The sequence below is a fragment of the Astatotilapia calliptera genome, chromosome 6 (assembly GCF_900246225.1).
Source record: "Astatotilapia calliptera chromosome 6, fAstCal1.2, whole genome shotgun sequence".
Lineage (NCBI taxonomy): Eukaryota > Metazoa > Chordata > Actinopteri > Cichliformes > Cichlidae > Astatotilapia > Astatotilapia calliptera.
In genome coordinates this window covers 33,454,653-33,470,724 of record NC_039307.1, presented here as the reverse complement: position 1 = coordinate 33,470,724, position 16,072 = coordinate 33,454,653, and the positions used below count along the sequence as shown (strand labels likewise).

At 40.8% G+C, this 16,072-nt stretch overlaps 1 long non-coding RNA gene across 1 annotated transcript; it reads left to right on the top strand.

Annotated features, from left to right (window-relative positions):
* The first annotated feature begins 14,455 nt into the window (after positions 1-14,455).
* Positions 14,456-14,910, top strand: LOC113023351 (uncharacterized). The gene is made up of 2 exons (XR_003272553.1): positions 14,456-14,740; positions 14,842-14,910. It is a non-coding gene; the product is annotated as an uncharacterized LOC113023351 (long non-coding RNA).
* The last annotated feature ends 1,162 nt before the right edge of the window (positions 14,911-16,072 follow it).

Sequence of the window (16,072 nt, the reverse complement as noted above, 5' to 3'; positions counted from 1 at the left end):
TTTAAGTATATATAAAAAACAATCACATTTAAAATTATGTTCGTTTGGCCAGTTGCATCTGAACCTCTGAAAACCTGGTTTCAAAAAGCAGATGTAATTCCTAAACTCTTAAAGCAATACTTTTGTTAGACCCTTGAATTAATGCTGAACATCTGCAATCTGCAATTGATTGTTTCATTTAAAATCCACTGTGGTGATGTGTAGATTCAACACTGCAAAAATTGTGTATTTGTCAAAAATCCTCATAGAGCTAAATTTACACTAAGCTCATTTTATAGTTCCATGGTTTTGCATTGTTTGCTTAAGTGCATATCATGCTAAAACGCTAAAGTACAGGAAGTGCCCCGCAACAAAAGTCAGTCAATCAGGAAACTGCAAAAGGCAATCACATATGGACTTTTTATTTTAAAAAATACCTGGACTTAAACTTCAATAACTTAACTTTGGGATTTGGCAAACAAACAAACAAACAAAAAAAAAACCTGCCAAATTATCTGAAATTGGCAAAAAGCATGTTTAAGTCAATGACATTTCTATTTTTTAATCACACATACACTGAAAAAAATATGTTGTTGGATTTACTTAATTCAATGGTGGACATTTGTTGCACACAGATGTTTTGCTTCGGCAGCAACTTAAACAATTGAGTTAAATTAACACAATTTATTCATGTTCAATAAACCTGTGCAATTTGTGTTGATAAAATGTGACTTAAACATGTTTTGATGAAGTAATTTGAGCTCTTGGAATATTTTAATCCTTCACAATTTTCTCACGTTATCCCAACACGATTCAATAACTTTTACCCAATACTACTTGGTCACTTAAATACTACATGTTATCTTCAAATTACATTTTGCTATTATATTCTAGTATCAAATACACAATTTTCAAATGGAGGCCTTATAACAGATTGTATTGTTCTCTTCCAAGATGGTTGCTGGCATCCACCAGTAACCTTTAAAAACAACATGTCTAATTTCACTGCATTGACAGTAGGTAAAGAATTAAACTGACATTACTCCTCCACTGAATCTATATAAATCAACAGTTAAATAATGTCAGTTCTTCCATGTTCTCTGGAATCAATCACAGTAAAGAAATTAGACTCTTTCTTTTGAAAAATGTTGGGAAAGAACAAATCAAAACATTCTATTTAAGGCCTCTGACATCAAGATTCAGTTAAACAACAATTATAACTAAACAATTTGAGGTAATGTTAGTTTCCATTAACATTAAATTAGGTTACTGAATTGGCAAACACCTTCCTATTAACATTACCCATTTTACCCCAATAACTAAAGAAATTAGCACTTGCAGGTCAAAACCTTTATTCAAGAGACGCAAAAATAACATTGATACAGTGACTGTCAAAAATTACAGCACTGATCATACTGTGACATCTTGGTTCAAAACAGCACACTTAGAAATATTCAACGTTCCTTACTTCAACTGAATGAAACTGAAAATACCATTTCACACGACCCATATGGGATATTTAGACTGTATAACTGTTCACGCTACATCTCTTCACTAGTAAAAGAAAGAAAAAATACAAAGAGAAATTTAAAAATGCTGCCAAACAGACAAACGGAACTTGTACAGAGCAAAAGGAAAAACAAACAACAAAAAAAACGGCTTGTCCTCATGGCAGTTGCAGAGTATATAAAAATGAACCCTGCGATCCGTTCCTGGAATTGAGCTTCAAAAATGCAGCAGAACAAGTGTGAGATTTAAATGTCCTCTCACCTAGAGCTGGTCACCTCACATGCATAACAGTGAGCTTCGTTGCAGGAGCAGTTTTGTCTTAGTTGTGAGCTTTTCTTGAGAGCTGAGTTGCATCCAACTCCATTACCACCCTTTGAATCACCTCAAAAGTGTAGCAGAGTTGTGATGGGTAACTCATGTTGAAGGAATAAAAAAAGTCCAAACAGCATGGCTACTGCAAAGGTCACGTTATCCAGATCTTGAAGAACAACATCAGAAAAGTCATTGCCTGGCGCATCTCTGGAGACAGATGTTCATTGTGGTTTTCTCAATCTGTGCAGTGGCCTCAGTCAAGTCCTGGTTAAACACAAAACATTTCTTTAAGATTCCTTTTTAAACTCATCTCTTTTGAATCTACCAGTTCTAATGTTAGAGTAATTTAAACCAATGCAAGCAACATAGTAAATAGCTATAGCCAAAGAGTGGCCTGCCATGCTGCCATTCATGGTCTAACAGAGTTTCTAAGAGAGGGTGAAAAACATAATAATTTCAAATGCTTTACATTAGTTTTTGTTAGAAAGACACCGGCCCATCAGAAATCCAGGTTATGTCACTCAGAAGATGTTAGAATTTAGACTTTCAGCCCCACAATTTGGTTAGCTGTTGGTCTTTTTTTTTTTTTTCAAACAAAAGCTAATGTAAATATTGGGGGGATTTTTCTTTGTTCACTAGAATGACAAATTTAAAGTTTTTTCACACTGATGTGACCCCTAATACAGGGGTGGGGCCTCAAGGGCCGGCGGCTGAGTTCACTACCAGGCCTCATGTGAACTTCAAATTATTAAAGAGGACTACTGGTCCTAACCAGTCCAATGAGGATCAAGTGGATAACTAAATGCATTTTTAAATGTTGCAAAGCCACAATCTACTCATAAAACACTCACCATGAACTCCTGCACCAAGATGTTGCAATTGTCTTTCACACAGATGCGGAGCACTTTGATGAGGGACTCCGAGCATTAATGTCATCCTAAAGTATTATAACAAAGAAAACAGAGATTTGTGAACTTTTCAGTAGCACAGAAGAAAATGATCCCAGACAAAAACTCTTGACTTTTTAAACCAGTCAACATGCAACACCAGCATCTACAAAGCAATATCAAAAGTTCCTGTTTGACATCAACTTTATGGATATATCGTTTCCAGAACATTTATTTTTTAAAAAAGATAAATTTTTCTCAGTGGGCCAGTAAATGCATGACGAAAATTATGGCATCCTTTTAGTGGAATCAGTACTCACAGGTAATAGTTGACGGTTTCAATGGATGTAGCATAAAAATCTTTTACTGACCTAATGCAATACATATACACTTTGTAGTTAAAGAATTTTAAAGTTCTTACTGTCATAATGGCAGCTACATCCATTAGCTTTGTGCCCTGTTCCCCCGATCACTTTGCAAACACTTTCAGTAGACTGTCAGAGAGAAACTCAGCTCCGTCAGAAACCTTGACTGTATGCATGGTTGGGATGCACTGGAATGCTGCATTTCATCTGAAATGACATAAAATTATTTTGAAATAACAGCAGGCACTGTGCTTGGTTAATCAGTAATGTTTTGTTGAATAAAAACTGTGTTTCCAGATCTTATGGGATTAAAAAAATCCAAAGATGTTTGTTTCTGATTTGCAACCCAACAACCCACAAGTTACAACCTCATTTCAGTTCAAGTGTGCATTAATGCGAGTCCAGTAATCACCTTTCTGGCAATACATACAGGTATAAGTTAAACCTATGGCAGATTTTGGATTTCTCAGTTGTATTAATAGGGTGAGTATGCATGTACCTAATAATTATAAAAAACCTATTATAATTAAGTTACAGAAACGAAAATAGAATATACTTTCTTACCATAACACCTTGAACCCACAATCCATCAGCTGACTCCTGGTGAAATGCAGAATAGAGGTCGTCTCTCAATGTGCAGCAAAAAAAACAAAAACAAAAGGACAGCAGGTGAGGGCAGGAGGGGTAGGGATGTAAGCTAGCATAATGCCGCTGATGATATTAGCTAAAGCTGTTCAATGTCCAAAATCTCACTAACACCACGGTGCAGTAAATACACAATGTAACTGAAGAGTCAGTTGGCAAATCTATTCACACAGAAAACCAAATTATGTTATGAGTGCCTCGTAATTAGGTTTAATGTGATATTACGGCTCTTGTGCCAAAGACAAATTCAAATGAAAAAGCGCCAATTCTTTGACAACAGATAAAACAGCAAATAAGCTAACGGCTCTTTTTTAGCATGTTACATGGCGACACTCTAGACGTTTAACTACATTTGGCTGAAATATGGTAAAAATTAATTCAAAAAATCAAGACATACCAAAAACGTAGAGTTGGCTGCTCGACTTGACTGAGATGGATGCCTTTTTTAAACCACGATCCAAAGCCCGCGAGATGAAATCACGCGTGGTTTCACGAGATTTAACGTTGCTATCTTATTAACTTACTTCACCTGAACATGATATGAACAATTTAATACACCCTTTCTGCATATCATGTAGTTTTTACACTATATAGTGACATTTAACTTTAAAACATGAGGCAATTGTGTTAAATACATGCAAGATGCTTACATAAATCCAAGAGATGGCCAGTCCCTTTTTTTCAGTGTAAAGCATATGTCATTTTTATGTGCAGTTTTTTCATTACCTTTAATTTAGATGTAATTTTTTGGGAAGGTGTAATTTATTTTACTTTGCTGTAAAATTTCCAATTTTTCATGATTTGTGTCTTTTTTTAAAACATCAGACGGAAACATGAAATTCTAAGCAGCTGCTCATGTATGTAACATACACACACACAAATATTCCGAAATCTAGACTTGTGTGAAACGATCAGACATGCAATGGCAGCAGGCAGCCATATGATGGCAGCTTTTATTCAGCAGACAGCGGTATTGTTTATGATCAGCTCTGGTAGTTATAACACACACACACACGCACAATAAATCAAGCCCTGTCAACAGGGTGCCAGCAATGTCTGCGATTGTGCACACAAATTGTGTTTGCTCCATGTGTGTGTTATTTGTGCTTGTGCGTTGTTTCTGTGCGGATGACAGAAGGGCCAGTCTCTTTGATAATATTCACCACCTACTTCACACTTCGCCTGCCTTCACCCCCATTCTTGATTAAAGAAGAAGACAAGCCTGTCGCACGTGTCCACTGAATATCCACACACGCAGGCTCTTACCCATGCACACGCACTTGACATGCACACTTGGGGGGAAGCGGGGGAGACAGATTGAGCTGTAGCTGATGTGAGAGCTCCACCAGGAATGCTTGGACTCGCATAAAGACGAAGCGAGAGGCATTAGAGGAGCTTGTCAAGCTCTTGCAGGAGCAATGAGGAGCGATGGAAGGAGGAGGGATATGTTGGTGGTAGTGGGAAGGGGAGGGGTGGGTGGGGGCTGGTTCCCATAGAAACTGTGCAGTCAGCACATCTGTACGTGTTGTGTGCTGTCCTCTCTCATTGGCATCCCGCGGCCTCTCGCCAACACAGCTGGACATGACAGCGCGCGCTCGCATGTAGAAGACACGCAAACACACACATGCAGTCATGTACGACTGCTTGCCCTGACCTGATTGCCATAGCGACAGAGACCTCAGCCTGTGTGAGATGTTATCTTGGTAGCCCATGTGAAACAGTTCATATTTGTTTGAGTGTGAAACAGAGAGGGAGTGTGAGAAAGATAGACACCAGACACACAAGTTGCTACAGGCATGGTGGGGTGGGGGGTGGTGTGGGAGCATGTCTTGCTCCCTCCGTTTCTTCACCAGCTTTTATCCTTCTTTTCTCTCCCTTTGCTCCCATCTCCCTCTGTCTCTCTCCCTCTGTCTCTCTCTCCCCGGAAGCATGAGGAGAATCAATATGTTTTCAATTTGCAGCAGAGCCTTCGTCCTCTGCATTCTAATCAGCCTCCGCTGGCCCTTTAACTTCCAGAGAGAGACAGAGGAAGAAGCAGAGAGAGGAAGAAGAAGAAGAAGCAGGTAAACGTGGACTTCAGCTAAAGATTTCTATATGCAGCTACGAAAAATCTGTGAAACATGTCTTTGCAGTTTCATTGCAGACCACACGAGGTGGACAAATCCAGGCTGTCTAAGGTGTGATTTCTCACTCTTCTCTTTCATCTCCCCTTAAACCTCTACAAATCCACTCAGCATTGTGGAATAATGAGGAACAATGTAACATTTACAACTTTATTCAGCATCGACCCAAAGTTGGTCAGTTGGTCAGTTAAACTGATATCAGTCATGTTGCTCAACCTTCATCACTGGCTGTCTTTGCATCTTTCTACTTAATGCAACTGCTGACATACCGGTAAGAATATCAATCCATCCATTTTCTTCAGCTGTTCCAATTAAGGGTCTCGTTTGCACCCATTGTGCATCGAAATAAAGAGGAAATCTATCAACAAAGGCCAAAACTCAAACCTCCATCCTTATAGCCATCCATCTTCTTATCCAGTTCAGGGTGGCTGGAACCTATTACAGCTGCCATAGGGTGAGAGGTGGGTACACCCTGGACAGGTCGCTAGTCTGTTGCAGGACTAACGCACAAAGACCTTCAACCATCTATGACCAATTTAGAATCAACAGTTAACCTAACCCCATTAATTGCATATCTTTGGACTGTGGGAGGAAGTCAGAGTACTCAGAGAGAGAACCCAGGAGACACAGGGAGAACATGCAAACTCCATACAGAAGGGCCAGATGGTGGAGTCAAACCCCAGGATCTTCTTCCTATGGGGTGACACAAAAATATGGCAATAATAAACTGTGTATTTTGATTTACACCATGTCTCGTCCATCATTTGTAATGGTTTGCATTCAGGCGCTCGCTACAGAAACAACACCACACATCTGAGATGTATTTGTCCCCACTGTATTTATTCCCGTCTTGTGTTGCATGTTTGCACTTGCTGTAAAGACAAAGCCGGCCAAAAACTGCGAATCATGGAAATGTAGTGTTTCCTAAACACTTCACAGTTGCACGTTGCTAATGATTGCCAGATACATATACCTCCATTAATAAGGAATTTTTAGCCTTGTGATTCTTTGATGTTTGTACTCGGTGCACATCTTAGTACTTTTGCTTAAGCCGTGTCTTAGATATTTTTCTAGCAAAGCTGCTGATTATTTGTGCTGATAAATCAGCGGGGACAGCTTTGTACCCAGCCAAGCTTTGGATGCGCTCCAGCTGCTAGTCACCTAACATTGTTCATGCAGAAAATGAATTGAAAATGAATTTCATGGAACCGAGGGAGCCCAAAATAACCCGCTATGCAACTTTAAAGGACGGGCTGTTTTCTTTCTTTCTTTTTAAATGCTCGCATTCCTGCACAATAACTGTGATTAAAGCGAAGGATGAACAGGTGACAGCGGATGAGGCACCGTAATCTCCGTGTAGGCTCGTGTTCTTGGACGAGCGTGCTGTTTTGTCAGTATCATCCACACTCTCGAGGACTCGCCAACACGCCACCACACCGCAAAAACAAACACACTCCAACAGGAAATCAGAAGTAAGAGTGGAAAATTAAGAAAGAGAAAGAGGGGCCAAAATGCTCTCTTTCTGTTCTCCTCTGCACCGTTAATGATGACTTCTGCAGAGAGAGAGCCACCCTGGGACCTTCCTCCTTCACCCAGGAGATGAGAGGAGAGAGAAGTTTCACCTCACTAACAGCAGGGTCTGCCGAGACAATACCTCAGAGGACTGAAGATCCACAGCAATTAGCCCGTCTCTCCCTTTTTTCCCTTCATCACGCCCATCCCTGCACTTATCTGATTATTCAAAAAGCACCCGTGGCTTAAGGATGGATGGCATACATGTTCTCCGGTGATTAGCTTTTTGACCCACAGCCCCGACTGCGGATGCGAGGCTTTTTATAGGTTATGAGTCACCCATCATCTGTAAAAATGTTGATTGCATAATTCAGCACTCCAGTTAAATTGCTAATTCATGCATGAAGATTTCAGGCACAAATAAACATGCGTGCAGTTTGTACACTGAGGGGAGAAAAAAAGTGTCTTCTCACGATTCCTTTATTTTTACTTCTGAGGACTGAGATCCACCAACTCTCATATCCCTGCAGTTAGAAAACACTGATGAGATTAAAATATTAAATTCAGGCAAACTTTGGGGATCTGCAGCAGATTACACACAGTTTTCGACCCATTTTAATTCAGCGTGCAGGACTTCCTGTGATCTTAATGATGGTTTAATGTGTGAATGTCTGAAAATGAAACAGAGTATGGTTTATTTAAATGATTGGACTCTGGATGTTTCCCCTGTAAATGATAACAATGATAATAATGTTATGCCCTTTTTACTCCCCAAAACACGAAGAAGAGGTCAAAAAGAAGAACAGATGGACAAACAGATGTGGATAAGAAACTTTCCTCTGCCTTTCTTTTTTCTTTGTCGCTGCTGCATGAAGCTCCTTACATCGGCTCTGGGGAGAAGTTCACCCAGGTTTTGTGTCATTTTATTTCCTTTCTCCTCTCTTCTTCGCTCTCTTCCTCCCTCCACATTGCTAATTCACCAGCCCACCGCCTCCCTCTGTCTGCCTGTGACTTTGCTCGTGGCGCTGGAACAGAGCAGAGGAGGAACTTTCAAAGTAGGCCAGGTTGCAGCAGGTAACGCAGAGTCATTCATGCAAACTGGAAGCTTGTGATGAGAACGAGAGGAACAGGACACCCTGGATCAGCCTTGGGCAACGAGAGGCAGAAGGGAAAGAGGTGAAGGGCAGGGGGAAAGAAAAGCAGGAGATGGGATAGTGGAAATCTTTGGGGACGTGGCCAAAAAGAAATGTATAAAATGTGTGTTAAAAAAGTGCAATGAGAGATGGAAAGAGAGGAAAGAAGGTGGCTGCATTAGTCTCAATTTGGTGTTTACAAATAAGGCACATGGATGCACATTTTTGAAAAATACTTGTGCAGAAATGAGTTTATTTCATAAAAATTTTGGGAGGTTTTATGAGAAAATGTGAAAAATGGATTTCAATATTTTAAATACAGATGTTTTAAAGACTGAATTTCTTTTCATTTAAGCAAATTCATCAAAAACTCAGAGATGTGCAAAATTCTCTTTGATTTTGTTTTGTTTCCAAGGAGACACTTTTCTAACGTGGTCTTTGGCACTCCAGGCTTTCTGAAGATTGTTCACAGGGTTTATTTGGACATTGATTGCTTTTTCACATTTGTTTACACATGACCAACTTGAAATTGTAGCTTTAGGAACTTTATTGCTAGAAAAATATTGCAAAAAAGAATCACTTTTTCCCATTTCTCCAGGTGAATCTATGAAAAATGCTAAAGGTAACAGTTTGACAGACATACAACGGTATTTTCACACTACACTGTGAAAAAGAAAGAGCTGTCAGTCAAAACCTGCCACATTTCAGCACGTTATGTGGTGAGTCCTTAAAAATATTTGAGAAAACTCCAAGTTGAGGACAAGAGAAGTGGCCGGTCAAAAAAAAGTATTTACAGCAGAGAGCAAACTGACTGGCAAACATGTCCAGATGTACTCTGCGCCTCGCCCTATGGCATCTAGGATAGGCTCCAGATAAGTGGAAGAGAATGGATGGATGGATTGAGTACAGTATCTGAAAGTCATTTTTGTAAGAAAAAGGAAAAATCTAGCAAAGACCTAAAACAGCACCTGAGATGTGCATCTACTGTTCACTGAAGCCTCGTCAGAAACAGGCTCAGTGGAAGGGAAGCTGTGAAGAAGCGCTTTCTAAGAAACCTGGAGAAAATTACACCAAAACCTGGACTGAAAATCAGTGGCAGCAAGTCTCATGGAGTGATGAATCCAAATTTGAAATTTTTGGTTTATCTGTCAATATGTACAGAGCAGGTCAGGAGAGAGGTACAGCGGTGCATCTGCATCCATCTATAAAACATGATGGAGTCTCTGTCGTGGTTTGTCAGAGATGATTATAAACACAGAAATGTATCGTCTAATTTGATCCACTATGCAAAGGAGAGTGTAGATTGGCACTGGCTTCACTGTTCAGCATGACAATGATCCCAAACACACTGCTGATATAGTATCTTGATAGAGATGCAACAACAGGCAGCCAACATCCAAAGAAAAGCTTTAAATGTCTTTCAAGAAGCCTGGACAACTATTCCTGAAGACTACCCAACGAAATGAGAAGATAGCTTTTGCCAAAGAGAGTTCAGGCTGCATTGGAGAATAAAAACATTGACTTTGAAGCTTTACTGCATTTTCATTTATGTTTGCAGATCTCCGTAAAGGGGAACTCCAGGCCTCAAGGCCGGTGTCCTGCAGGTTTTAGATATCACTCTGGATCAGCACACCTGAATCAAGTGATTTGTTCATTACCAGGCTTCTGGAGAACTTCAAGACATGCTGGGGACTTAATTTAGCCATTTAAATCAGCTGCGTTGGATCAAGGACACATCTAAAACCTGCAGGACACCGGCCCTTGAGGCCTGGAGTTCCCTCACCCCTAAAAAGTATAAGTGTACCTATTTCCTATTTTCCAAGCAAAGTATAAAGAAATTTAAAGAATAAAAAAATTCTTAATTGTTTTTCTAATTCAGGATTGCAGGGCTGAGCCCTATACTAAGCATTATAAGGCAAAAGGCAGAGTGCAGACCAGATAGGTCAACAGTTCAGACTGACACATTCACACCCACAGCCAGTTTAGAATAATCATTGTGATTTACGTGCACGTCTATGGGAGGAATCCATGCACAGAGGCACAAAGAACATGCAAACCCCACACAGAAAGGCCCCAGCCCACTGGTGGATGTGAATCCAGGACCTTCTTGTATTGAAGGCAGCAACTTCAAATACCACACTCCTACTCCTCCCCCTTTGTGAGTGTGGACGCTTCATCTCTTTGCTCTCTAAATGCTTTGCTTCTTTTATTGATTTTTACCGATTTTTATGCTAATTTTTTCCCTTTTTTTCCATATGAGCTTACCTGCGATAGCTTCTGGACACTTATAGATCATTAGGACTAAAGTGTTCTTAACAGAAACAGCAACATTTTTATAGTTACCTTATCCTCAGCGCTTCGTGTGTCTGTGGCCTAGACACAGCTGAAGCCTGATTACAGCGTCTGGGCACCGAGCAGCCTCGATAGCCTAGAAAGGTGCTAACCGCTAGGCTAACTAGCAACAAGATGCCTTCCCTCTCCACAGATGACTACCACAGCCTCCTGCAGAAGATTGCAGCACTGGAGACAAAAATTCATCGCTTAGAAGTAAACGTGGAGGTAAATGGACTGTGTGGAAATGAAACAACCTTGCCTTTGACTCAAAACAATGGCGATGAGCAAGCTAGCACACAGCTAAGGAGCACAGATAACATGACCAAGAAAGTAGACTTTGTGCACTACTATAAATCCTCAAGCGATAATCCCCCCTTGGACTGTCTTGGTGCAAAACCAAGACATAAATCATGTCTCCTGGAAGGGGGAGGACGTACCACAGGCAGGGCACAGCGAGCTGAAATCTCTGAAACCGACTGGCCTTCACTTCCTACGAGACAGAGAAGCTCTTCTACCCCTGTATACGAGAGGAAACAGGACTGGACAACCGTGAATAGGAAGGTTAACAACAAACCTTCAAAACAACTGAATGTGAAACTGCAGAACAGATTTGCTCCACTATCAAAGGACCCTGGATCTATATCAGACAACCATCCATCTAAAAGTAGCGAAGTAAGGCCTGAAAATCCACGGGGAAAGCTAAAGGCTAGGCCTGAAACGCTGATTGTGGGTGACTCTGCTGTAAAGGATGTACAAAGCATGTGCAGTAAGAACACTAAAGTCCTCTGCTTTCCTAACGATATGGTCAACATCCTGAAGGAGAGAATTCTTCAAATTGCAGATGAATATCCAACTGTGGCAAACATTGTCCTGCATACAGGGTCAAACGATGTGTCCAAACAACAATCGGAGGTTCTGAAACGGGACTTTATTGGATTATTAAACACTGTAAACTCTCTGAATGCAGCTGTATTCATCAGTGGACCTGTACCGCCGGTCAGAGGAGGAGATGAGAGATTCAGCAGGCTGTTTACACTGAATAAATAGCTTATATCAGCATGTGCTGACCACTCAGTGCATTTTATCAACAACTTTAATATTTTTTGGGAACGCAGGCATCTGTTTAAAGCAAATGGATTTAATTTTAACAAGTCAGGGGTGAAACTGTTCACCTCCAACTTGTTTTATTCCATACATCATCCATCTGTGCTTGGAGCCAAGGCTGAGATAAACGAGGAGTTATCTCATAAAGAGGAACAAACAGTACTCCAAGAACAGACAAAGCCCAGCAGAAACCTTGAGGAGGAGCTCCATCTGCCCCCACCCGGGAAGAGCCTCAGAAAGGAGAGACATCTGAGGCAAGAAGAGGCAAGAAGAGGGGTCCCTATTTGCCTCCAACTCTCTCAACAACACCAACGACCAGGACCAGGATCTTCCCCAGTCCCCCAAACCCCTGACAGGCCATCACCCCCATCACCCTCCTCCCCCTCCCTTTCTCCCTCCTCCCCACACCTGAAATTCACTGAAGAGATGATGGAGCGGGTCAATGCTGGGCTCAGATCTACCCCCCGGCCCAATCCCTCTTTGTCCCCCATAAACCCCCCACCAAAGCAGCCAAAGGTTCGCCACCGAGCCCCACCCTCAACAGAGCAATCGAAGTCACATTGCCCAGCCTCGCCCCCCTTAGTTCCTCCTTACCACCTTCATGCTTTGTCTCCGCAGTCTGATGTGTGATGTGTGGAGGGTCCGGGCTGCGAGGATTATGGCAGTGGTGACTTTTCCCAGGAGAAGCTGGGACCCTGTTTACTAGAAGGTTTTAAAATTTCTGTACTTTTAGGTGACAGAAGGAGACATGTGGCCTGGTCAAAACACAGAGAGCTGCACTCTAAAAGATCTTTAAACATAGTAAACATACCTTGTGTGCCACAGACTGCTCCCAAACACGAGGGGACAAGTAATGCCTCTAAAACACTTAAGTTGGCTTTATTAAACGTTAGATCTTTAGCTGGGAAAACATTTTTAATTAATGATTTAATCACTGAGCACAGCCTTGATTTTATGTTTTTAACTGAAACTTGGTTGGACCAAAGTAACAGTGGAGCTGTTCTCATCGAGACGACCCCTCCTAACTACAGTTTTATCAGTGAGGCCAGGGTGAGCAGGAGAGGAGGAGGGGTTGCTGTCTTATTTAATGAATCATTTCAATGTAAGCAGCTATCTCCTGGAAGTTTTCAGTCTTTTGAATATGTGGCTTTACAGCTGAAGGCCCCATCCAAAGTTGTGTTTCTTAATGTTTACAGGCCTCCCAAATACTGCACAGACTTTTTCAATGACCTCAGTGAACTGCTGTCTGTGATCTGTGTTGATTTCGACTGTGTAATTATTGTTGGGGATTTTAACATCCATGTGGACAACCCTCAGGACAAAGGGACTAAAGACCTGAGTAACACTCTGGGCAACTTTGGGCTTACTCAGCATGTAACAGAGGCCACACATAATAGAGGACACACTCTTGACCTACTGATCTCCAAGAGCCTGAGCATTTCAAACATTACTGTGTCTGATGTGGGCTTATCTGATCATTACTGTGTTTTCTTTGAAAGTAAAATCTCAGCCCACACAAATATATCAACAGCAGTGATCACAAAACGGTGTATAACTGAAGACAGTAGTGAGATCTTTAACCAGGTCTTCCCATTAACACCTGACCTGTCCAAAGGTTCAGTCAATGAGCTCGTCAATAGCTTTAATGCAAAAATGTTAAATGTAATGGATACTATTGCCCCCATTAAGGTGAAGGTTATCTCTGGAAGGAAAAAGTCTCCATGGAGAAACTCCACACTAGTGAAAAATGAAAAAAGAGAGTGTAGGAAAGCTGAGCGCAGATGGAGAAAAACAAACCTCCAGGTTCACTATGACATCTATAAAGAGAAACTTCACAATTATAATTTACAACTGAGGAGTGCAAGAAGGTCCTACTTCTCTGACATCATCACTAAAAACAGCCATAATGCTCGGGTCTTATTTTCTACAGTTGACAGACCCTCCTGTGCCAGTGGCAGCTGAACTTCATTCAACCATGGCCTGCAATGACTTTGCCAAATTCTTCACAGACAAAATCCAAAAGATTAGACAAGCAATTGGTACATCAACAGCAGATCCAGGATATGTACTGTTTAAACACCATGAAAAAGTTTCACCCTATTAACAGCAAAGACCTGGAGGACATCTTAGGTCAACTGAACTCCTCCTCTTGCTGTTTACATGTCCTGCCAACAAGTTTTTTCAAAAAGGTCTCAAAGACTTTAGAGTCAGACCTGTTACAGATCGTCAACTTTTCTTTAATATCAGGTGTGTTTCCAGAATCACTAAAAACTGCTGTAATCAAACCTATACTGAAAAAGGACAATCTTGACAAGACACAAATGAACAACTACAGGCCGATCTCAAATCTCCCATTTTTAAGTAAGATCATTGAAAAAGCAGTTTCTCAACAGCTCAGTTACTTCTTAAAACAGAATAACTGCTACGATGCCTTCCAGTCAGGTTTTAGACAGAACCACAGCACTGAAACCGCTCTGACCAAAGTGTTTAATGACATATGTCTGAATACAGACTTTAACTGCCATAAATGTAAATTATGTCAGTTTGTTTAATTTATTGTGTTCATTTATGTTATTTATTTTCTTTATTTATTGTTCCTTTTGGGGTAGGAACTAAGGTTCATTCTGTGTTGCACACAGGCCTTTTTAAGTGACGTAAAGGGAAGTAAAAAGCATGTGCAAGAAGCTAAGTTAATAAGTTAACTAAGGCAGAAGAAGGAATAAATAAGCAGTTTAAAGTAAAAGAAAGCTGCAAAGAAGAAGAAATTGGGAATTATTTTTGTTAAGTTTTGTTCCTGAAGCGGACTCATTCCCTCACGGTTACGTGCAGCCAGCGAGGTACGTTAACTGTGTTTGTTTATCGCGTATTTGTTAACTTGGGTTTAAATGTTTATTTGTAATATTTATGTTGGTCATTCTGTACTTTTATGTAATAACAGTTTGACGGTGGATTTTATGGTGTTTCTGAGGAGAAGTGTGACAGAAGAATAAATCCATCTGTGAATGAAGAACCGTGGTGTCGTGTATTAACTGGAGGGAGTGATACAGACAGTGGGAAAATGTCAGTCTTAGTTTTACTGGATCTCAGTGCAGCATTTGATACAGTTGACCACAACATATTACTCAAACGACTGGAGAACTGGGCAGGTCTTTCAGGAACTGTACTAAACTGGTTCAAAACATACTTAGAAAACAGGAAATACTTTGTATCAATAGGTAACTTCACATCTGAGCAGACAAGCATCACATGTGGAGTTCCCCAAGGTTCCATCTTGGGACCCCCTCTGTTTAACATTTACATGCTCCCACTGGCACAGATTATAAAGAACAACAAAATAAACTATCATAGCTATGCAGATGACACACAAATATATATCACAATGTCACCAGGAGACCGAGGCCCTGTACAGGCTCTTGGTAAATGCATTGAGGAAATTAATGACTGGTTGTGCCACAATTTTCTCCAACTAAACAAAAACAAAACTGAAGTAATAGTCTTTGGTGCCAAAGAAAAACGATTACAGGTCACCAGAGAACTTCAATCTATACATCTTAAAACCACAAACCAGGCGAGAAATTTGGGTGTAGTGATGGATGCAGACCTAAACTTAGAAAAACACATTAAGACAATAACAAAATCAGCTTACTATCACCTCAAGAATATTTCAAGGATAAAAGATCTGATGTCTCAACAGGACCTGGAAAAACTAGTCCATGCATTCATCTTTAGCAGGCTTGATTACTGTAACAGCATCTTTACAGGTCTACCTAAAAAATCAGTCAGACAACTACAGCTCATCCAGAACTCTGCTGCTCGTGTCCTCACTAAGACCAAAAAAGTGGACCACATCAGTCCAGCTCTGAGGTCTTTACACTGGCTGCCTGTCCGTCAGAGGATAGACTTTAAAGTTCTGATGCTGGCCTATAAAGCTCTGAATGGTTTAGGACCAAAATACATCAGTGACCTCCTGACCCAGTATGAACCTTCCAGATCCCTCAGGTCATCTGGATCCTGTCTTTTATCAGTTCCCAGAGTCAGAACCAGACACGGAGAAGCTGCATTCAGCTTTTATGCTCCTTATATCTGGAACAAACTCCCAGAAAGCCTCAGATCAGCTGAAACACTCAGTTTATTTAAATCCAGGTTGAAGACTCACCTATTCTCAGCTG